General features: G+C 37.1%; 1 long non-coding RNA gene across 2 annotated transcripts in view; it reads left to right on the plus strand.

Moving 5' to 3' along the window:
- The window catches only part of LOC144370328 (uncharacterized), a 40,652-nt gene extending 26,102 nt beyond the window's left edge, over positions 1-14,550 (plus strand). Inside the window, exons 2-4 of one of the 2 annotated variants that reach the window (XR_013430308.1) lie at positions 9,652-9,802; positions 11,634-11,819; positions 14,045-14,550. This is a non-coding gene — a long non-coding RNA (uncharacterized LOC144370328). The remainder of the gene's footprint in view (positions 1-9,651; positions 9,803-11,633; positions 11,820-14,044) is intronic. The other variant, XR_013430306.1, reaches the window with a different exon arrangement.
- Positions 14,551-23,798: the final 9,248 nt, after the last annotated feature.

Below are 23,798 nucleotides of genomic sequence, written 5' to 3' on the forward strand. Positions count from 1 at the left end.
TACAAATGGAAGAAATGATTTACAGTAGAAGGGGTAGAGAGAGAAAAGGGGAGGGGAGGGGAGGGGAGGGGGGATAATAGAGAATAGGACTGACAGCAGAATACATCAGACACTAGAAAAGCAATATGTCAATCAATGGAAGGGTAACTGATGTGATACAGCAATATGTATACGGGGTAAAGTTGGGAGTTCATAACCCGCTTGAATCAAACTGTGAAATATGATGTATTAAGAACTGTGTAATGTTTTGAATGACCAACAATAAAAAAAAAAGAAATTTTGCATGCTGAATATTCTGAGACAATGTCAGAGATGCAGAGACAGTTGAGGCAATAAAAGAGACCAGCACTAAAACACCAACAATTATGACTCCAATAGCACTTTTAGGTCTTGTTAGCTGGGCATGAATTTGCTGCAAGACTTGTAAACCAGCATCAGCATACCATGGCTCTGAAATATTAGCAGGTAATAAAACAAAAGAGGGCTGATGAAGTATCAGGACTCCTTTTCCTCCATTATACCTAGTAATACAATTGGTTAGGTTGCACTTATTACAAGTAACAATATATCTGTCATCTATCCATTTAACTTTTACATTTCCAATAATTAAAACATAAGGAGATTGGACACAGGCCTGTAAGCCATAGCAAGATCCCTCTTTACAGTTCTTGCTGGCAAATTTTGGTAAAGGTTTATCTGTAAAATGTAAAAATTCTGAGGCAGCAATTAAACGCCAAATATCTTTTTGAACACCTCCTTCACTGTAAGTCAAAATATTACTAACAAATCCTGCAGGTGTAATAGCATAATTTCTTCGTAATTGTCTCATCAATTTTTAGAGACCAGTCTAAAATATACCCACTATCTTTAGACACCTTATGTTGTATAGGAAAGGCATTTACGCAATCCATCCTTCTAGGAAAGGTGCCAATCTCAATTGTAGAACTATTTGGACAGTGGGGTATTGGTGGAGGTTTTGCAGAAATGACTGGCTTGTTATGGGAAAGTCCCATCTTAATTACTGATCTAGTATAAGGTTTTAAGTCCCCATAAATAGAATTATTTGTCAGTCTAGGTCTACCAATGGCTGTTTTTTCTTCAAATGATACTTTCAGACAGCATGTTTATCATGTGACCAACACAAAGGTAATTGGGCACTGTAGCCAGAATAATTAAATCTAGTCACATGATTGGGAGTAATATGAGTATCTGTAAATCCTCCCATCATGAATGAGTCATTAGTAAATACTGGAATAGATTCTCCAATCCACACAGCTGGGTGTACCAGGGGTGGATCTGGGAAATATGTCCAGTAAGTGTCTACTTGATTCCCCTTTCCCTGACAGCCCAGCAGGGCAATTACTGTTGCTACCATCATCACTGGGGTCCTGTTCTTTCCTAGGCGTCGAAGTATTCGGGAAGCCTGGGTTGTTAGCTTCTTCACATCCTCCCATGAAATCAGCTTTTCAGCTGGTTCAATCTGGTCTTTCTTCATCCTTTTCTGATATCTCCTCCTTCTGGGTAGGGGCTCCTCCGGGTCGATCCTCAGTCGCTTGAATCTCGGTTCTATCTCTTCCATGTCTGATAGCACGTTCAGGCACCCAAATAGGACGGAAAGCACTTTCTGGGAAAATACAAGCATGACCTCTGCCCCACATTATCACCGGATCTGGACCTTTCCACTGACCAGTCTGTAAATCTTTCCACAAAACTCTGCCTAAAGGGCCTGTTACTGAGGGAGACATTTGTCTCTCAGCAGCAGTGTGACCTTCTGTGTCACAGTTTAAAAAATTTAAAACAAACAAGGCATGATTAAGGCTATTTTGGGGAGTCACAAACCTATTCCCCCCTTTTAATTTTTGTAATTGAAGCTTAATAGATAAATGAGCTCATTCCACAATGGCTTGACCTTGGGGGTTATGAGGAATTTCTGTTTTATGATTAATTTTAAACTCTTGGCAAAATTGTTGAAAAGAAGAGCTTATGTAAACTGGAGCATTATCTGTTTTAATCTGCATAGGGCACACTAAAACGGAAAAAGCTGCTAAGCAATGAGAAATTACATGTTAAGTATTTTTCTTAGTACGTGCTGTGGCAAAAATAAATCTAGAATAAGTGTCCACTATGACATGTACATAACATTGTTTACCAAATTGAGGAATATGAGTTACATCTATTTGTCATATTTGATTTGGTTTTAATCTACGGGGATTTACCCCTGATGGCAGAGATGGAGTGTGAATAACACACTTAGGGCATTGGCTTACAATTTGACGAGCTTGTTCTCTGGTAATATTAAATTTTTTACGTAAGCTAGAAGTATTTTGATGATGCAAGGAATGGGAAGTTAGTGCACAGTCATATGAAGACATCTGTTGGCAAAAAGCTGCTAACTTATCAATTTTGTCATTACCTGAAACTAGAGGTCCAGGAAGATTAGTATGGGCACGTATGTGTTCTATGAAACATGGGTACTTTCACATTAGCACTGTATTTTGTAAATTATGAAATAATTTAAATAACTCCTGTGATGAAGTATACCCAATAACTGAAGTTTCAATATTTTTGGTAACTCTGACTGCATATAAGCTGTCAGAATAAATATTAATAGGCTCATTCGAAAAGTAATCTAAGGCACAAATCAGAGCTTGAAGCTCTGCTCTTTGGGTAGAAGTATAAGAAGTTTGTATTACCTCTGTATGAACACGACTATAAAAACCTGCTTTACCTGAGTTAGAACCATCCATGAACACCGATAAAGCTTCATCTATAGGATGTGTACGTACAATCTTTGGAAAAATAAGTGATGTTAATGATGTAAATTGTATAATCTTATCACGAGGATAATGGCTACCTATCTGGCCAGGAAAATCAGCAAAAGCTATCTGCCATGAGCTAGAAGTTTGAAAAAGCCAATTAGTCTATTGAACAGAAAATGGAATAATTATGATATCAGGCTCAGATCCAATTAATTGTAAAATGCTAGTTTTACCTTTAATTACTAATTGAGCTATAGAATCATGAAAAGGAATTAATGTTTTTTGAGGGGAGTGGGATAAATAAATCCACTCAATAACTCCTAATCTTTTCCATATGGCTCCTATTGGGGTATGCTCAGTTGGAAATATTAATAAATACACTATTTCTTTAGGATCAATTTTAGTAAGCTGTACATTTTTAATTGCATTTTTAACTTTTTTAAAAGCTGTTTTAGCCTCTAAGGTTAGCTGACATGGAGAGGTTGGAGAAGGATTTCTTTGTAATATCTGAAATAAAGGACTTAACTCAGAAGTAGTTAGTTTTAAGGATGGCTTTAGCCAATTAATATCTCTTAAAAGCCTTGAAAATCATTAGGGGTTTGTACGGAAGCTTTGTTCCGCTCCGGTAAAATTAAAGATGGCGGCCCCCATGGTCGGCGCGATGACGTCACATTGGGTGACCACCTACTTCCTCATTCTCGGCCCGGGACTGGAAGTTTGTGTTCTGGTCAGGCAGAAATGATGACAAGAAGGCAGGCTTATCTGCGCCATCTTGATCTGCCACGTGGGTCTGAATCCTGCAATATCTATTATCGCCAGTAGATGGAGCCCTGAACTTAAAATCACGCATGCGACACTCGTGCGCAAAATTATTATTTTTTCCACAAACGTAATATCTCCCACGGGACTTTTGTCTTAAATCCTGTGGCCTCAAAGTTTCTTTTAGTGCTGCAGCTAGGGCTACTGACTGCAAATGAGTAGCGTCTATGTCAGAACATAGGCGGATATACTCAGAGATTGTTCTTTTTTTACGGTGCGGCCTGAGAATATCCTGACAGTATTTATTTGCGTTTTCAAATGCCAATTGCCTAACAATGAACTTGCTTGCTCCCGGGTCCTCAATGGACCTGTTTGTAGCCTGATACAATCGGACTATGAAATCTGAATAAGTTTCACTGGCACCCTGTCTGATTTTGGTAAGAACTAAATTGGATTGGTCCTTGGAGATGATCTGTCTCCAAGCACGTTTTGCACAATCAGTTATTTGATTGTATACTACAAAATCATAATTTAACTGTCTTTCTAAATCAGCGAAATCACCGGTCCCTAGAAACAGCTCTATTGGCATTTCTATATCCTGTCTTTTGTTCTTTTTTGCCTGTTCAGTACAAAAATCAGTCCAATAAGTCCTCCAAAGTAAGAAATCTCCCCCGCTCAGACAAGATCTGGCTAAAGAAATCCAATCGCTAGGAGAAAGGGGCTGTGAGCAAATATTTTCTATCAGGTTCTGTACAAAAGGGAAATTTGGACATGCACTTTTTAGTTCCTTAATGGTTTTAAATGGGACTACAGCATGAACTCTAACTCTCTGATCTTGCTCATTAACTTGCTCAAAAACTGGAAAAAGTTGAAAACCGTTAGTATCTTCCCCCGATTCTTGAGCCTTCTTAATACCTTGCTGGACTGGGGTAAGAAAAGTCATTGTTAATCCAGCGCACCTGTTAAATTTTGTCCTTTTAGCAGGTACTGGCTGAATTTGAATAGCCTGGGCAGGCGGTGTTAAACGCAGCCTGTTAAAATTTCTCTGTAAGTCCTGAATTTCAACGTCTGATTCTTCTCCCTCAGATTGGGAGCCATGGTTAGATTCTGCGCTGTCGCCATTTTGAAATTGGGTTTCTAAACCACGTGGCAGAGAAGAACTCTGAGCCCCTCTAGGAATCTCTTTCGGATTTTCTTCCCCAGGAAGATTGTCTACCTCTTCCAGAGGGCTTTCTAGGATTTTGGATGTTTCTCCTCTCTGATGTTACTCTCTACAATCTCCCTGTGGGCTAGCCTGATCTTGCAAGTTTAAGTTCACATTTTTAACCTTTGGCTTGGCCCCTAGTGCCTTTGTTTTTATATGGCTTGAGGGAAAGGGAATTAACTTAGCCTCAGGCGGATTTTCCATTTGAATAGACCTAATAGCTCCTTGAATGCCTTTTAAGAGGTCCTCAGGGGGCCACGAACTCTGGCCCATATATTCAAAAAGACAAACTTCTAGAGCTGTCCAAATTTTCTGAATATTTTCTATGCCTCCAGGTAGTTCATTAGAAAGACAGACCTTTTGTAACTTCCTTCCTAATTTCTCCCAAGTAAGTAAATTTGGAGACTCTTGTTCACAAAACCAAGGACAATATTTACCTATAATCTTTAAGAATTGTAATAACTGAGTTTTCTTTATCTGTTTTCCTTTCTGATTTCTGTCTAAAATAGTCAGATACATTTCCTTACCCGTAGAAGTTGAATTTCCCATTTTAATTAATTTAACATCTCTTTCCTTCACTATCTCCAGGTACTTTTGTGACCCAAATTGTCACCTCTTCCTTTATCTTTATTTTTATCATTATCATTATAGCACGCTCCCACTCAATCTAACTAATCTAGAATGCCCCACGTTGGGCGCCAATTCCACCAAGCGGCCAGTGCAATGGTTTCATTAATGAGGTTCTTGGCATAAAAGTTAGATAGAAGAGATTGAAATAAAACACACAGACTCAGTTACCTTATTTCTATTGCCAGGTCCGAGACGGCTCCCCTCTCTGGTTCCCTCCTCTAACTGCCCAGCAGGGCAGCAAGGATTACTCAGGGCTAGCAGGAGAGAGAGAGAGAACACGCCTGGGAGTAGCTTTTTATTGGGGAACAAGAAATTCAGGGGAGAATTCCATCCAATGAAGGTTGAGGGGGGACCACACTCCAAGGTCAGGGTCAGTGATTGGGCCCCTGGGGTCAGTGGTCAGTCATTCCCCCACATGGACAGGTTCTCTCATCAGGAAAGGGCTGGGAAAGTTCCGACACAGCCAGAATGCCTCAGACCCTTAACGAAAGCTGCACAATCAGGTGTCAGAATGGCTTCCCACACCTCACCATCACTTTAGGTGGCTGGAGGTGGGAGCTAGGAGAAGCCATCCCAGAGCTGGTATTAAAGGTAATTAGAGTCCGTCTCTTTAGTTTAAAACTCCCTAGCGTTTACTCATGAATCGAACCTTCTTTCATGAAGCCAGCACAGGTCGTGTGGCAGAATATGGATAGAAAAAGAAGAACTCAAATTAATACTATTTGCCGATGATGTGATTCTATACCTACTAGACCCAAAAAACTCCAGCAGAAAATTTCTAGAACTAGTAAATTAATTCAGCAAAGTAGAAGGATATAAAATCAACACTCATAAATCAAAGGCATTTCCATATATCAGTGACAAATCCTCTGAAAGGGAATTGAAGAAAACTACCCCATTTATAATAGTATCAAACACCTCTACAACAAAAACTACAGAACACTAAATAAAGAAATTAAAGAAGACCTTAGAAGATGGAAAGATCTACCTTCTACCTTGTTCTTGGATAGGCAGAATTAATATTATCAAAATGTGTCGGGAACAGCTCTGGAAATACAAGCCCTTAAGTCCTGAGCAAGAGATATCGAACAATTAATTATTGTATTTCTCAATAACTTAGGCTTTACCTTCATCAAGGAGTAGGTGTCACCCAGTGGGGTTGAGTTACACTCATTTGTTCCTTTGTAACCCTACCCTTTTGCCCTTTTGGGGACAGAATGGTCCAGGGAACCTCCCCTTCTGTGTCCCCTATAGAAGAATAAAAAATTTCTACTGGCTCTCTCTCTTTCCACAAACCTCTAAGGTCGAGAGCCATCCACAGATTTTGAAAAGGTACTTTGGTGTGGTTGCGTGCTTTCTTCATCATTTTCTTAAATTATAGGAATAGTCAGATTCCTATAACTTAAGAACCCAGCATTAGGTTGCCAGCTAGGATAGATGGTGATAAAAATTATCATACTACCAAAAGCACTGTACAAATTTAATTCAATCCCAATCAAAATCCCAATGTCATTCTTCATAGAAATAGAAAAAGCAGTCATAAAATTCTTCTGAAAAAAATAAGAGAATAGCTAAAGCAATCCTTAGCAAGAAGAGTGAAGCAGGTGGCATCACTATACCAGACCTTAAACTATACTACAGAACAATAGTAACAACAACAAAAAAAGCATGTTATTGGCACAAAAACAGACTGGTAGACCAATGGTACAGAATAGAGGACACAGAGACTAACCCACATAATTACAGTTATCTTATATTAGACAAAGTTGCCAAAAACATACATTGGAGAAAAGATAGCCTCTTCAACAAATGGTGCTAGGAAAACTGGAAATCCACATGCAACAAAATGAAGTTAAACCCCTATCTCTCACCATGCACAAAATTCAAATCAAAGTGGATCAGGGACCTAGGAATTAAACCAGAGACACTGCATGTATTATAAGAAAAAGTAGGCTCAATCTCCATCATGTCAGATTCAACTTCCTTATTACGATTCCTATAGCACAAGAATTAAAATCAAGGATCAATAAATGGGGGAATTCAAACTAAAAAGATTCTTCTTACCAAAAGAAACAATCAGTGAGGTGAAGAGAGAGCCTACAATTAGGAACAAATTTTTACCACATGCACATCAGATAGAGCATGAATCTCTAGGAAACATAAAGAACTCAGAAACCTTAACACCAAAAAAACCAAATAACCCAATTAATAAATGGGCTAAGGAACTGAACAGATACTTCTCAGAAGAAAATATACAATCAACCAACAAATATGAAAAAATGTTCAACATTTCTAGCAATTAGGAGAACGCAAATCAAAAGTACTCTAAAATTTCATCTCACTCCAGTCAGAATGGCAGCTATTAAGAACACAACAACAATAAATGTTGGCAAGGAAGTTGAGAAAAGGGCACATTCATACATTGCTGGTGGGACTACAAATTGGTGCAGCCAATATGGAAAGCAGTATGAAGAATCCTTAAAAAACTGGGAATGGAACCACCATTTGATTCAGCTATCTCACTCCTCGGTCTATACCCAAAGGACTTAAAAACAGCATACTACAGGGACACAGCCACATCAATGTTTATAGCAGCACAATTCACAATAGCTAAACTGTGGAACCAACCTAGATGCCCTTCAGTAGATAAATGGATAAAGAAAATGTGGTATATATGCACAAAGGAATATTACTCAACAATAAAAAAGATTAAAATCTTGGCATTTGCAGGTAAATGGATGGAGTTGGAGAATATAATGCCAAGTGAAGTTAGCAAATCCTAAAAAAGCCAAATGCTGAATGTTTTCTGTGATTTAAGGATGCTGATACATAATGTGGTGGGGGGGACATGGGATTAGATGAACTCTAGGGCAAAGGGAAGGGAGGGGGCATGGAGAGAGAAAAGACAGTGGAATAAGATGGACATAATTAGCCTAAGTACATGTATGAAGACATGAATGGTGTGACTCTACTTTGTGTATGATCAGAGATATGAAAAATTGTGCTCTATATGTATTGTAATGAGATAGGGGTTTAATTTAAGAACCAAATTCTCCCTGAAATATTTCAACCTCAAACTTGGTTTTCAAAAATCAGATAGATCCCTATCTGAGTTATAGAATTGACACTTAAAAACTTAAATATGAAAAATAGGGTAGAATTATGGAAAACATGGCCTCCATTACTTAAATTCAGTGTCCTGTGAAATAGGGTTAATGAAGCTGGTGGGTTGCAGTGGTGCATATGGTGTGTTTTCTAAAGTGTTAGAATTGTTACTAGAATCAGTGTTCATTGCACCAATGTAAATACACCATTAGCTTCACTGTCTACTTACTAAACCAGTGAGAATCTAGATTCCCAGCAATTTTCATCTGTCTGTAGAAAGCAACAGAGCTTGATTTAGAACCTGAAGTTCCAGATCATGATTCAAAGCCTATTTTTGACAATATACAATAAGGAGAGTTAAAAGTAAATGTACACAGAAGAGAATGGAAGCCCCATTTATAAAAGGGATGATTTTTATAGCCTTGTCAGCAACAATGACAAGGGAGGGTGGAAATTCCCATGATCCTCACCACTCTAGTTTGGATTTCAAATGTTCCCCCCAAAGCCCATGTATTAAAGGCTTGATCCTCAGGCTGTGGCCCTACTGGGAGGTTGCAGAATGTTTAAGAGATGGGTCCTAGTGGAAGGATGTTCAGTCATTGGGGATGTACCCTTGAAGGGGATATTAGAAGCCTGGTCCCTTCCTCTCTTCCTCTTTTTACTTCCTGGCTGCCACGAGGTGAACAGTTTCCTTGCCACTTGCTCCCACCGTAATGTGCCCAAAGCAATCCTCCCCAGGCCCAAAGCAATGGGCCAGCTGACCACAGACTGAAGTCTCAAAGCTGTGACCCCAAAATAAATCTATTCTCTTTTTAAAGTTGTTAAAGTGTTTGTTATAATAGTAGAAATCTGACCAACACACTCACCATTCACTGGGTCAAGAGCCCCACACCAACACTATGTTGCCAGTGTTTTCATATTATCCTGCCTATTCAAAAAGATAATTCAAGAAAATTTTAGAACTATTCTAGATTTTTCTCAAGAACCTATGAATGTCTTCATATTTTTAAAAATCATATCATTATAGTGTTTTTCCAACAATAAAGAGGATAAATCCAATAGCTATCCAATTAATTACACAGAGTATAACAGAAGCACTGATTGTCAATTTGTCTTTAGTTTGGACAAAATAAAATTCTTAGACAATAGTCATTATAAGCAGATGAGTGACTTAAAAATTATTTTCCTCTCCAGATGTGAGTGATGACACGTGCCTGTAATCCCAGTTACTCTGGAGGCTGAAGCAGGAGAATCACAAGTATAAGGCCAGACTCAGCGACTTAGAGAGGCCCTAAGCAACTCAGTGAAACCCTGTCTCAAAATAAGAAATAAAATGTGACTCTGGGTAAGCACCCCTGGGTTCTATATCTGGTACAAAAAAAAAAAAATATCCTTCTGTCCAGAATACACTGTAGAGGTGCTAGGTTGAAGAGCTATGCTTTCCTCTCTGCCTGGAGGCTATTTGTTGTGATCATTTCCTCCCAATTGGAAAAAAATAACCTGAGGAAAGATGTGCCACATTTACCAATGTACTGTTAGAGGTTTTTCCTGCACTTTTATCCACTATGGCTTTCACCACCTCAGTCCCCCTGGAAAAGGTAGGTGGGCCACATGGTTTGGGTCCCTGAAACAGTCCTTTTGATGCCTAGTGTGCCCTCACATTTTCGAAACATTGTGATTCCTTAAGACTAAATTCCCTATAATGGCTTTATCCTTAAAAAAGGTAAAACATACATTGTCCTTCTATCCCTTCTTTAGAAAATCTCCTAACACAAACACTTATTTGAGAATTTTTAAATAGCTGACTGTAAAAGGAATTAATTTTAAAAATACAGGGAAACTTTAAGAGTAACTTAAAAACTTGATTAATCTACTCTGGGTAGTGACATGATAAAGTATGCTCTTGGACACAATAACTACTTGGATGTACATTTTGAAGAAATTGATTTAGTGAAGATCAGAGCTCTCCTTCCAGCACCGGCTGTAATGAAGCGACACCTTCTGGCAGACATGGTGTACTGCATATAGCTGATGCCCCTTTGAGGAGACCCTGGCCTTTGATATATAAATTTAAAAAAAAAAAAGGAAAAAAGATACTGTCTGGAGAACAAAATACAAGCTACAGACTGGGGAAAAAATATTTGCAAGACATATATACAATAAAGGTCTTGTATCAAGAATTTTTTAAAAAAAGAAATCTAAACCAAATTCACTGACCAAGTTAGCTGTATCAACAAAGTGAAAGGTACATGATAAGTTTGATGATAATAAAAATAAATGTCCTTTATTCTTATTTACTGGCCACTGACTTTTAGAAGGAAACAAAGCAGCCTATGCATGCACACCCTCTAGAATTAGGGGAAGTGTTGGTCAGATTGTCCCCATCCTCCGCTCCATGTCCCACCCAAAGGAGGCTTCATAGAACCAAAAATTCAATGGAATCCTTGCAACAATGATCAGTCCACAGCCCCTTCTGAGTGACACAGACAGTTGTTACAAGGCTTGCAGCTCCAATTATTCTGGTGATCCCCAAGGCCACAGGAATGAGGGGAGAGACCAAACATAATAGTATGGTTCCTAACTTCAGAGGAGAAAAGTAGCATATAGCTACCTAAGTGTCTTTATTTTTCTAGGGCTTCCATTACAAAGTACCACAAACTGGTGTCTTGAACAATAGAACTGTTTGGCCTCCTATTTCTGGAAGCCCCAGGTCAGGTGTCGGCAGGATTGGTTCCTTCAGAGCACTGTCCAGAAGAATCTGTTCCATGCTCTCTGCTAGCTTCTAGGGCTTTGCTGGAAATCTTTCTTGCTTCTTGGCATGTAGATGCATCACCAGATTTCTGCCTTTGGATTCAAATGATGTTCTCCCCATGTGTGTCTGTGTTTTCACAGGCCATTCTTTAATAAGAACATCAATCATACCAGAATAGGGGCCCACCCTACTTCATTATGACCTCATCTTATCTAATTACATCTGAAATGACCCTATTTCCAAATAAGGTCACACTCAAAGGAACTAAGTGTTAGGACTACTACATAATGAATTTGGGGTGGGGAAAAAAGAGACAATTCAACCCATAATATTAAGGAAATATTTTCTTTTAATTTTACCTCTGAAAAGTAATAGCTGTCTGTTGTATATGTATGTCCTTATTCTAATAATGTGGTTCTCAAAGAACAGATACGCCAGCGGTTCGTGCTGGAGAAAATACTGAGGAGCAATCCAAGAAGCAAGCCACAGAAGACCTCAATACCTAGAGCAGCAAAGAGCCTTGTCGGCTGCCTGCAGTATGGACTCAGCAAAGCTTTGACGACACCTGGCCAAGTCTCTTGGACTCCTCCAGACTTGGATGAAATGCATGGTGAGGATGAGAACAGGTCCAGGATTTATAACTGCACCCTGTAGATAGGGACTGGCTGCCTGAGGGAGATGGTGGAGATTGGTCTGGAAGGGCTATGGACTAGATTCAGTGAGGTCACACAGAAGACCTCCCTCTGTAAAGGGCCCTCCAGGCTTCAATGTTGTCCCTGTAGACCTCTGGCAAAGTCCTAGTTAGTAAGCACATAGGTCCTTTTCCCCGGGTATAAATCCCTATGAAAATGTTCCTAACCTTTCAAAGAAAACATTTGCACATCTGTACAAAAGATTCCTGATGAAATAGAAGGAATCAGGTCAGGGAAAGAGAGAACTGAGTCACCTATTCTGTCTCTGGCTCCAATATACAGGGCACATTATTTGGCTCAGAGGACTAATGAGCAGTGAGAAATGTAGCCTGCAGTGGCCCAGTGGGAGCAGAGGGGGAACTCTGTGACCTCAGAGCATGCCCCAGTAGAGAGAGACTGATGACTGTGCCTGCTTGTGCATACACATTAGTTGAAGCTGAGGAAGGGGTAGACATCTGAGTTATAATTCAAAGTGGGTCTGGTTTTGTAATAAATTCTCACCCCTTTCTGCAGGCTTTATTTTGTGGGCTAAAAAATGGGAAGTGGCTCTGAGAACAGGAGCTTTTTTTTTTTTTTTTTAAAAAAAAAAAAGCTATTTGTTTTTCCAATAAAAGGAAATCAGGCTTCTAAATATTTCTTGGACTTCTCAAATTTTAAACTTATAAGTTCCTTTTAGGGGGAAAAGTGTGGGTTTCTCTTATAGAAAGGGCCCGTCCAATTAGTACTATACACAAAGAACAATAGAAAAAAAAGGTAAAAATTATTTCTGGCAGTTTAGTCTTGTTTTCAAAGTGGAATGTTCAGTTCATAGCTGTTTGTTCCAAGACAATACTAATTATCACCAGAGGGGGTCCAAGGAGTTCAAAGAGAGGGATTCTGCATTTGGAACATAGGTTTTTTTTACATTTGTTGCAGAAAAAAATTGCTGCCATGTCAGTAAGCAAGGCATCAGCAAGATTTATTTAAGGACAGCAAAGTAAAAAGCACTGACAGAGAGTGTGGGTGGCCCTTGCCTCTCAGAAAAGAGTGAACTTACACATGATTATTAATATATGATTTTTGAAAGGGGGGCTCCTAAGCAGGTGAGACATTGTTAAGATTTTGTTGATTGGGAAAATATTTACAAACTTTATTAAAGATCAGAACTCATGGAGACCATTGTATACTTGGAGGTCAGACGGTTCCTCTTTGGTCAACCACTCTAGCAGTTAATCATTTGTAGGCACACTGTGTAAGTTCCTCAGATGGATCACATTTTAATTAACAATATGTCTAATCTCTTAGAGCATACATTGAATATTCTGTTTATCTTTACTGAAGGAGTAAGCTTGACACAACTTATCTTGTTTTCAGGTATCCATTTACTGAGGGTAAATGGACCCATTTTAGTTTACCTATCTCAGTATGAGGTGAACATATTGGGAGTTCTGGGTAATGGACAGAGAGTTACAAAGAATATATTTTAGACTGAACACCTAGAAAATGTTGTCACTAGAAGCGTGACAACATCCCATCTCCCTTCCCTTCCCTTCATTCCACTGTTTCAGTAGTTCTCCTAATGTACCCTCTCAAATCAGATGCTCCATTTCCAAATCATATTTCACACAAAATTTGACCTTAGCAGCCCTAAGCAAACTCTTCAGGTTGCCTTATTTTGCAAATGAGGCAACAGGCTCATAGAAAAGAAAAGGATTTAGTTAACGTTAATGCCTCTAATTAGTGGTTACCCTTGGTTTATGCCTCTACAGCAGAGGTTTCTAAATGGTAAGTGCATCAAAACCATCTCTAGGGCTTGTTCTAACCTGTAGGGTGCTGGGCCACATGCCTCAGTTTCTGGTTCAGTGGTCTGGTGTGGGACAGGAGAATTTGCATACCAAGTGATACTGATGCAAAAGGACTGGGAACTCCAGTTTGAAAGCCACTAATCTAGAAACTAGAAATGGCAATAAAAAGAAAATGGAAGTTTGAAGAAACTAGAGGTTTAGATTTTTTAAATTGTGTCAGATTGGCTCTTCAGGTTATAAGGACAGAAAGTTAACTAAGTTAATAGAAGCCTAACCTAAGATATTGAGTCTATGGGCAGATTTTATATAAAGTAGATGACAGCAAAGCAAGATCACACTGAAAATTGTTTGGCTTCCAGGTGCCCAAAATGTAGGGCATAAAGGTCATTCAGAATCCAGTGAAGAATTTGGTTGGACCCTGCCTTGTGTAGTAGAAGAACATTTATTTGCCCTAATGAAATGTGGAATGGGCAATGGAACCACCATGGGTATTTAAAAGATGAAGCAAGACAAAACAAAATAAAAAACAAGGAAAACAAAAGCAACCTGAAGCCAGGAATCTATTATCAGCAACTCTAAAATAATGGAGGTGTATGGCCTGTTCTTGGTGCTTTTATAAGCTTCCCAGGTTGCTTCAAAGTGCTTTACCTGTAAGATGATTCATCGCGTCTCTGCAGTGTCAACCTTTGATGCCACTAGCCAACTCCCTCACCTTCCACTGGGTAGAACAGGTAAGCTGTTCATTATGCAAGGACTCTACTGCCTGCATTCTTCTGTGTATTTTTTTTATTTATTTTTTTTTAAAGAGAGAGTGAGAGAGGAGAGAGAGAGAGAGAGAATTTTTTTAATATTTATCTTTTAGTTCTCGGCGGACACAACATCCTTGTTGGTATGTGGTGCTGAGGATAGAACCCGGGCGGCACGCATTCCAGGCGAGCGCGCTACCGCTTGAGCCACATCTCCAGCCCCTCTTCTGTGTATTTTAAAATCTGTTAGTCAAACTGCCAGCTAACACTCCATTAAATCCTGGTTTCACATCTGGAAAAGACAGAATCTAATTAGTCTACTTCATTACCTTTTTTTTTTAACTGTTGAGAAGTTGTTGTTTTTTCTGACATTTTCTTAATTCTTTTTAGATATACATGACAGTAGAGTGTATTTTGACATTTTACACATACATGGAGTATAACTTATTTTAATTAGGATCCCATTCTGTGGTTGTACATGATGTGGAATCATACTGATCATGTATTCATATATGAATGTATGAAAGTTATATCTGATTCATTCTACAGTCTTTCCTATTCCCATCCCCCATCCCTTCCCTTCATTCCACTTTGTCTAATCCAGTGAACTTCTATTCTTCCTTGCCCACCCCGCTGCTTATTGTGAGTTAGCATCTGCATATCAGAGAGAATATTTTGCCTTTGGATTTGGGGGATTGGCTTATTTCATTTAGCATGATAGTCTCCAGCAAATGGCATAATTTTATTTTTCTTTATGGCTGAGTAATATTCGATTGTGTATATGTACCTCATTTTCTTTATCTATGCATTTGTTGAAGGACACCTAGGTTGGTTCCATAGCTTAGCTATTGTGAATTGAGCTGCTATAAACATTGCTGTGGTCACATCACTATAGTATGCTGATTTTAAGTCCTTTGGGTATATGCTGAAGAGTGGAATAACTGAGTCAAATGGTGGGTTCTATTTAAAGTTTTCTGAGGAATCTCCATAATGCTTTCCAGAAGGGTTGCACCAATTTGCAGTCCCACCAGCAATGGAATCCTTGCTGACACTTATTGTTACTTGTATTTTTGATAACTGCCATTCTGACAGGAGTGAGATGAAATCTCAGTGTAGTTTTAATTTGCATTTCTCATTTAATTTGACATTTAATTTGCATGTCAACCAATTGTATTTCTTCTTCTGTGAAGTATATGTTCAGTTTCTTTGCCCTTTTATTGATTGGGTTATCTGGTTTTTGGTGTTAAATTTTTCGAGTTCTTTATATATCTTTATATAAAATTAATGCTCTAACTGAGAGGCAGATGGCAAAGATTTTCTCCCATTGTGTAGGCTTTGTCTTCGTGTTATTGATTATTTCCTTTCCTGTGAAGAAGCTTTTTAGTTTGATGCCATCCCATTTATTGATTCTTGATTTTACTTCTTGCACTTTAGGAATTTTGTTTAGAAATTCCTAAGCCAATGTGATGGAGATTTGGGCCTACATTTTCTTCTAGTAGGCGCAGTTTCTCTGGCCTAATTCCTAGGTCCTTAATCCATTTAGGGTGAGAGGAGGTCTAATTTTGTTTTGCTACATGTGGATTTTCAGTTTTCCCAGCACCATTTGTTGAAGAGGCTATCTTTTCTCCAATGTATGTTTTTGGTGCCTTTGTCTAATATAAGATAACTGTAGTTATGTGGGTTTGTCTCTGTGTCCTCTATTCTGTACTACAAGTCTATTTTGGTGCCAATACCATGCTGTTTTTGTTACTATTGCTCTATAGTATAATTTAAAGTCTGGTACAGTGATTCCTCCTGCTTCACTTTTCTTGCTAAGGATTGCTTTGGCTATACTAGACTTTTTATTTTTTCAAATGAATTTCATGACTGCCTTTTTTTATTTCTATGAAAAATGTCACCAGAACCTTAACAGGAATTGCACTAAATCTGTATCATGCTTTTGGTACTATGGCCATTTTGACAATATTAATTATGCCCATCCAAGAACATTGGAGATCTTTCCATCTTCTAAGGTCTTCTTCGATTTCTTTCTTTAGTGTTCTCTAGTTTTCATTATAGAGGTCTTTCATCTCTTTTGTTAGAGTGATTCCCCAGTATTTTTTTTAGAATATTGAGGATGGGATAGTTTTCCTAATTTCTCTTTCAGTCATTCATCACTGATGTGTAGGAACACAATTGATTCATAAGTGTTAATTTTATATTTTTATATTTTGCTGAATTCATTTCTGAGTGCTAGAAGTTTTTGGTGCAGTTTTTTGGGTCTTCTAAATATAGAATCATGATGTTAGCAAATAGAAATAGTTTGAATTTCTTCTTCTCTATTGGTATCCCTTTAATTTCTTTCTTCTGTCTAATTGTTCTGACTAGAGTTTCCAGGACTTTGTTGAATAGAAGTGGTGAAAGAGGGCACCCCTGTCTTGTTCCAGGTTTTAGAGGAAATGCTTTTAATTTTTCTCTATTTAGAATGATGTTGGCCTCAAATTAAGTATATATAGTTTTTACAAGGTTGAGGTATGTTCCTACTATCCCTAGTTATTCTAGTGTTTTGAGCATGAGTGGATGCTGAGTTTTGTCAAATGCTTTTTCTACATATATTAATCATGTGATTCTTGTCTGTAAATCTATTAATCTGATAATTACTTTTATTGATGTCTATATGTTGAAATAATCTTGCATCCCTGGGATGATCATGGTGCACTATCTTTTTAATAGGTTTTTTGTATGCAATTTGCAGGAATTTTATTGAGAATTTTTGCATCTATGTTCATCAGAGATATTGTTCTGAAATTTTCTTTCCTTGATGTATCTTTGTCTGGTTTTGGTATCAGGGTGATAGTAGCTTCATTGAACAAGTTTGGAAGGGTTCTTTCCTTTTCTATTTCATGTAATAATTTGAGGAGGATTGGTGTCAGTTCTTCTTTGAAGGTCTGATATAACTCGGTTAAGAATCTATCTGGTCCTGGGCTTTTTTTCTGTGGGTAAGCTTTTGAGTCACCTTCAATTTTATTGCTTGAAATTGATCTGTAAATTTTCTATGTCCTCCTGATTCTATTTGGGTAGATCATGTCTCTAGAAATTTGTCAATATCTTCAAGATTTTCTATTTTATTGGAGTATAAATTTTCAAAATAATTTCTGATTATTTTCTGTATTTCAATAGTGTCCATTGTGATAGTTTCTTTTTCACCACAAATTTTCATAATTTGAGTTTTCTTTCTTTCTCTTCATTAGCTTGGTTAAGGGTTTATCAATTTTATATATTTTTTTAAAGGATCAACTTTTTAAAAAAAATTTTTTTAGTTGCCAATGTATTTTTTTAAATTTATTTATATGTGGTGCCTTTATATACCAAACTCAGGGCCTCACACATGCCAAGCAAGTACTCTACCACTGAACCACACTCCCGCCCCCAGCCTTTGTTTCATTGATTATTTTTTAAAATTTTTGTCAATTTCATTGATTTTGGCTCTGATTTTAATTATTTCCTGTCTTCTACTCTTTTGGGTATTGCTTGTTCTTTTTCTAGAGCTTTTAGATGTAATTATAGGTTATTCATTTTGTTCCTTTCTATTCTTTTAATGAATAAACTCAATGCAATGAACTTTCCTCTCAGAACTGCTTTCACAGTGTCCCAGAGATTTTGATATATTGTGCTGCTATTCTCATTTACCTGTAAGTATTTTTGTATTTCATCCCTGATTTCTTCTGTTATCCATTGGTCATTCAATAGCATATTATTTAGTCTCCAGGTGTTAAAATAGCTTCTATTTTTTAATTTTATCATTAATTTCTAATTTCATTCCATTATGATCTGATAGAATGTAAGGTATTTTTTTTCCTATTTGCTAAGAGTTGCTTTGTGGCCTAAAATATGGTTTATTTTAGAGAAGGATCAATGTATTCAGTCACTGATGGATGAAATATTCTATATATGTCTGTTAAGATTAAATTATTAATTGTATTTTTAGTTCTATGGCTTCCTCATTTAGTTTTTATTTGGAGGATCTATTCAGTGATGAGAGAGGCATGTTAAAGTCAGCCAGTATTATTGTGTCATGGTCTATCTGATTCTTGATATTGAGAAGGGTTGTTTGATGTATGTAGATGTTCCATTGATTGGGGCATAAATATTTAAGATTGTTATATCTTAATGATGTATAATTCCCTTAAGCAATATGAAATGCCCTTCTTTGTGCCTTCTGATTAACTTTGCTTGAAGTTCATTTTATCTGAAATGAGTATAGAAACCTCTGCTTGTTTATAAGATCCCCGTGAATAATGTTTTTTCCATCTTTTTACCTTCTATCTGTGGATGTCTTTACCTATGAGGTGAGTCTCTTGGAGACAGCATATTGTTGGTCTTATTTTTTTTTTATCAAACCTGCCTCTTTTGATTGATGAATTTACACTCAATGTTATTATCAAAAAATTATTTTTATTCTCTGTCATTTTCATTTATTTCTGATTTTTTAAATTTGAATTAGTTTTTCCTTTGATTGACTACTGTCCTAGTGTGGTTCCTCTCTTTGCTGGTTTTCACTTTTATTTTCATTTCTTCTTCATGAAATAGTTTATTGAGTACTTTTTTTTAAGTTCAGACTTTCTTGTTGAAAATTCTTTTAGCTTTTGTTTATCATGGAAGGTTTTTATTTTTTTATTTTTTATTTTTGAGAGAGAATTTTTTTAATATTTATTTTTTAGTTTTTCGGCAGGCACAACATCTTTGTTTGTATATGGTGCTGAGGATCGAACCCGGGCCGCACGCATGCCAGGCGAGCGCGCTACCGCTTGAGCCACATCCCCAGCCCAGAAGGTTTTTATTTTGTCATCAATTCTGAAGTTTTATTTTTCTGGGTACAATATTCTTGAATAGCATCCATTTTCATTCAGAGTTTGGTATATATTATTCCAAGACCTTCTAGCTTTGAGGGTCTGGGTTGAGAAATCAGCTGAGATCTAAATTGGTTTCCCTCTTAATATGATTTGTCATTTTTCTCTGGCAATCTTTAAAATTTTATCCTTATTCTATATATTACACATTTTCATAATAATGTGTCTTGGTGTGGGCCTGTTGTAATTTTGTATATTTGGGATCTTGAAAGTCTTCTGTATTTGATTTTACATTTGATTCTTATGATTTTGGAAATTTTCTGACATTATTTTGTTGAAGAGATTGTGGATTCCTTTGGTTTGTATCTCCACACCTTCATCCATCCTGATAAATTTTATATTTGATCTTTTCATTTATCCCATATTTCTTAGAAGTTCTGTTCATTGTCTCTTAACATCTTTTTTCAAAATTATATCTTTTGCCTTCATTGCCTGAAACTCTGTCTTCCAAATGATTTAGTCTGCTGGTGATGCTTTCCATTGAATTTTTAATTTGGTTTATTGATTTCTTGATTTTGAGGATTTCTGCTTGATATTTTTTTTCAGAATCTTCATCTCTTTATTGAAATGATCTTAAACTTCCTGTATTTTCTTTCTAATCTCACTCCTTACATCATCCTTTACCTCACAGATCAGTTTAACTGCCGCAGTCCAGCTGCAGCAAAATAACTGGGGGGGGGGGGGAGGGGGTGAAGAGCAACTTTTATAGATTGATACAGCAGGAGTGGGGGCCGTTTATTGTAGGACTGGAGAGGTATTTATACATTCCACACAGCTTATCTTAATTAACATAAACTAGATACAGCAGTCAACCAATAAGGAATCTCCACACTTAATGGCTCGCTGGTGTTACCTTATAAACCACTCCCTCTGGCAAAATGCCAGGCACCATCCAGACTTGTTTACAGACCCTAACATTTAACTATGAACATTCCAGACTCCTTCTCTGACATCTCCTCCACTGTTGTGTCAATAGATTCTATTACTGAAGTACCATACACATACATATACATACATACATATATAAATGTATATATACTATATACATACATTATACACACATATATATAAAGTAAAAATTTAAAAGTTTAAAATAAAATAATACAAAAGAAAGTTGAAATATACTGATCAAACATACTAGTCCTCAAAGTACTGATCCATGAAAAATAACTGGCTTCAAAAATGCTAGAAATGAGAAAAAAATATGAATATGTATAAGTATCCATGAGATATTCAGGTCACAATTAAACAGAATAGAGAAGAAAGAAATAAAAATTTTAAAAAAAAAAGGATCTTGATGAAAAGTTAAATAATTGTTTCCTTTGGAGTTCCAAAGATTCTCAGCTTCCCTTCTCAGCAGTGTCGGGAGGGGTGGGCTGGAGTGTGATGCCTGCTCCACCCTCAGGGTGTGGTTGCTGGAGTGTGAAAGGATATTCCACAGGTGGAGATCCTGGAGGTGAGATTTAGGCTTAGGTAGACTACAGGTTCTTCCTTGAATGGGGATTAGTTTGAAGATTTTAAATCAGTTCACTTTTGGGCCCAGCAAGTCCATGCTGGAAGACTTCACCCCAAGGATTGCCCCTGGATTCCACTCATATGGTGGAGAGCCCAATTCTTATTCCCCTCTGTCATCTGCAGACCTCATGTTTCCTGGTCTCTACTTGGATTCAGTCTCCAAACTCAATCTCTCCCATCCTGCCCTTTCAAATTCCTGGCCAGGTGTGTCTCTCCCAGCCAGTCCTGCAAGCTGCCAAATTGGAGAGCAAGGTGGGTAGCTGGGTGGATTTCCATGATCAATATTCTCCTGTGTAAACTCCTATCCATGTTTAATTTTTTCCTAGTCACTTAGACATATTCTGTCATGCAGTGTGGGTTTGCTAGGCCTGTATTTCAGGCCAAACTCTGATTTTCCAGGATTTGATTCCCCCAGCTGTTGGTCCCCTGCACCATGGCTACAAAATTATTCCTTCCTCTGTCCTCCACTGGCAGACAGGAGAAATGCAAATGCTTTCCTGCACAAGGATATTGTGCAGCACAACTTTCATATTAGTCTAGCTGTGTCTTCAACCTCTAATCTCTCTATACCCAGACACACCTCAGGCCTTCTAAAAATGCAGGTTCCTTTAATTCCCTCACCCCTCCACTTTCTGGCTGGTGCCTCTGGCAGTGATAGCAGCAGTAGTGCTGGGCATTTCTTCCTTATTTTATTATATCAAATTTCCTGAGTCCCAATATGCTTTGAATATCCAATATTAAATCCCAGTAAAATCCCACACACACACCTTTTTTTTTTTTTTTTACTCACCTTGCCTATTTGCTTTCTTGGTTTCACCCCACAGAGCAGCCAGGAAAGTGACTTCCTCTATTTCACCATCTTGAAAAAACCTACTTCATTACCTTTTATCACTACTGAACAAAGTTCTCATATTAAGCTATCTCCTAGGCTACTTATTAATTAGGTATCTTCTTGTAGCTCAATCAGGTGTATTGATGATAGTGGGGCATAAAGAGCAAAATATGGTAAATTCAAAGAAAATAACCCCTTAGAAAGAGAAAACAGGTATAGGTTTGCCAGATTTACAATGAAAAATACAGAATACCCCATGAAATTTGAATTGCAAATAAACAATGCATAGTTTTTAAAATGTAAGCACATCCCGTGCAGTTTTTGAGACAAACTAAAAATATATCTAAATATTACATGGGCATAATTATATTAAAAATTTATTCACTGGTTTTCTGAAATTCAAAGTTAACTATGAATCCTGTTTTATCAGGCCACCCTGAATAGAAAGGAGTTCTTAAGATAGCTGTGGTTTGGGTTGCCAGTATATCCAGTGGTATGCTGGCAAATGTCTCCAAAAAAACAAGTTAACTAAATACCTGAGAACCTTGATTTGAAGTGTTTTCTGATTTTCCATGATGTAAATACTCCCACTGTGTCTGATCTCAAGCTGCCACGGTAATGTCACTAAACATGGAGTTGATAAAGATGCTCCGTGGCACATCATTATATAATATCGTCCATATAGATACAAAATAACCTCTAGAACATAGATACTAGTAAAATGATTAGGAAGCAATGAGTTTTGAGTTTGAGTTATATTTAAAGAATAACATTTAATTGTAAGGTTTTGTACTTTAATATTTAATAATGGCTAGGTTAAGTGAATGAATTGTGGAATTCCTGCAAATTTAATCATTGACTCCTGCAAGCTGATAGGAGCTGGCCATAACTCACCACTAAAAGTATATTTCAGGAAAAAATGGTTTGCTAACTTCAAATAATGTTTGAGGGTGGTGGCAGAATGGAGTTAGGACTGATTAAAAGAGCGGTATTGAATGTGCTTTATAATCTTTTATATTCCTTGAACTGTTATAAATTTGAGATGGGAAGGGTTTATATTATTGTAGCATCTCTAATTAAATTAATAGTTAGCACAGTATAAAGTCTTAATGAATAAAGAGGAAAATAGCTCTCCCTATGAAGTGGTTTTTCAGAAATGACACAGCAGAACTATGAAGTACTCTAACAAACTTTCTGCCATATCAGTAACAACTCATTTTCTCTTATCAAGTGTTGAACATTCTAAGTATGCTTGTATAGCCACCAATTTCCCAGAACTACAGGTCTTTTTGTCACATTAAAGTAATGTAGGTTGTAAAATTCATCACTTGGCAATTTAGTTGTGTGTTTTGCATAAATTTAGGTAAATTAAAACTAAAAGTGCACTACCTGACACCACTTCTATGTTGTAGAAGGTAAAGAGCACCATAACTTTCTTTTACTGTGAAAAAAAAATGTGACATTTGGAAAACAATTTGATATTAGATAGAAAGTAAGCAATTTTGAAGTGCTCAATATTTAGTACCATAATTTGCAATGCTTATTTCCTAATCAGCCCTTAAACTTTTCCCTTTGTTGTATCCTTTCAAATCCAGCACATCTTTTTCTGTTCCTATATTTTTGAAACATATGAAATGAGAAAGTAGAGGGGGGACATAGGCTCATATAATTGTTTAACTTGACATTGGCATTACTGAAGGAAATTAACAAGCACAATTAAAATATGTGTTAAGCAGGGATGGGATTGTGGCTCAGTGGTATAGTGCTTACCTTGCATGTGTGAGATACTAAGTTCAATCCTCAGCACATAAAAAATAAAAATAAAGACAAAAAAAATTAAAAGAAAAAATGTGTTAAGTCTTCATCAGTTGAATTTTCTGTAGTTCAAGAACTTCTCTGTCCTGCAAGAGCTACTTACAATTGCTTGTATTTAAATTAAAATTCAATTTATTAAAGTAAAAAATGTTAAAGCCTAGTTTTATTAAAGTATTGAGTTCAACTAAAGAATCGTGGTGTTTTTCATTTATAAATAAAATAATTTTGCATATCTTATGAAAAATCAAATAAACTTAAATTAATATTCCTCTAACAGTTTGAATTTCCTTGAAAAAAATAACACATTTATAAACTA

This window comes from Ictidomys tridecemlineatus, chromosome 2 (assembly GCF_052094955.1).
Source record: "Ictidomys tridecemlineatus isolate mIctTri1 chromosome 2, mIctTri1.hap1, whole genome shotgun sequence".
Taxonomy (NCBI): Eukaryota; Metazoa; Chordata; class Mammalia; order Rodentia; family Sciuridae; genus Ictidomys; species Ictidomys tridecemlineatus.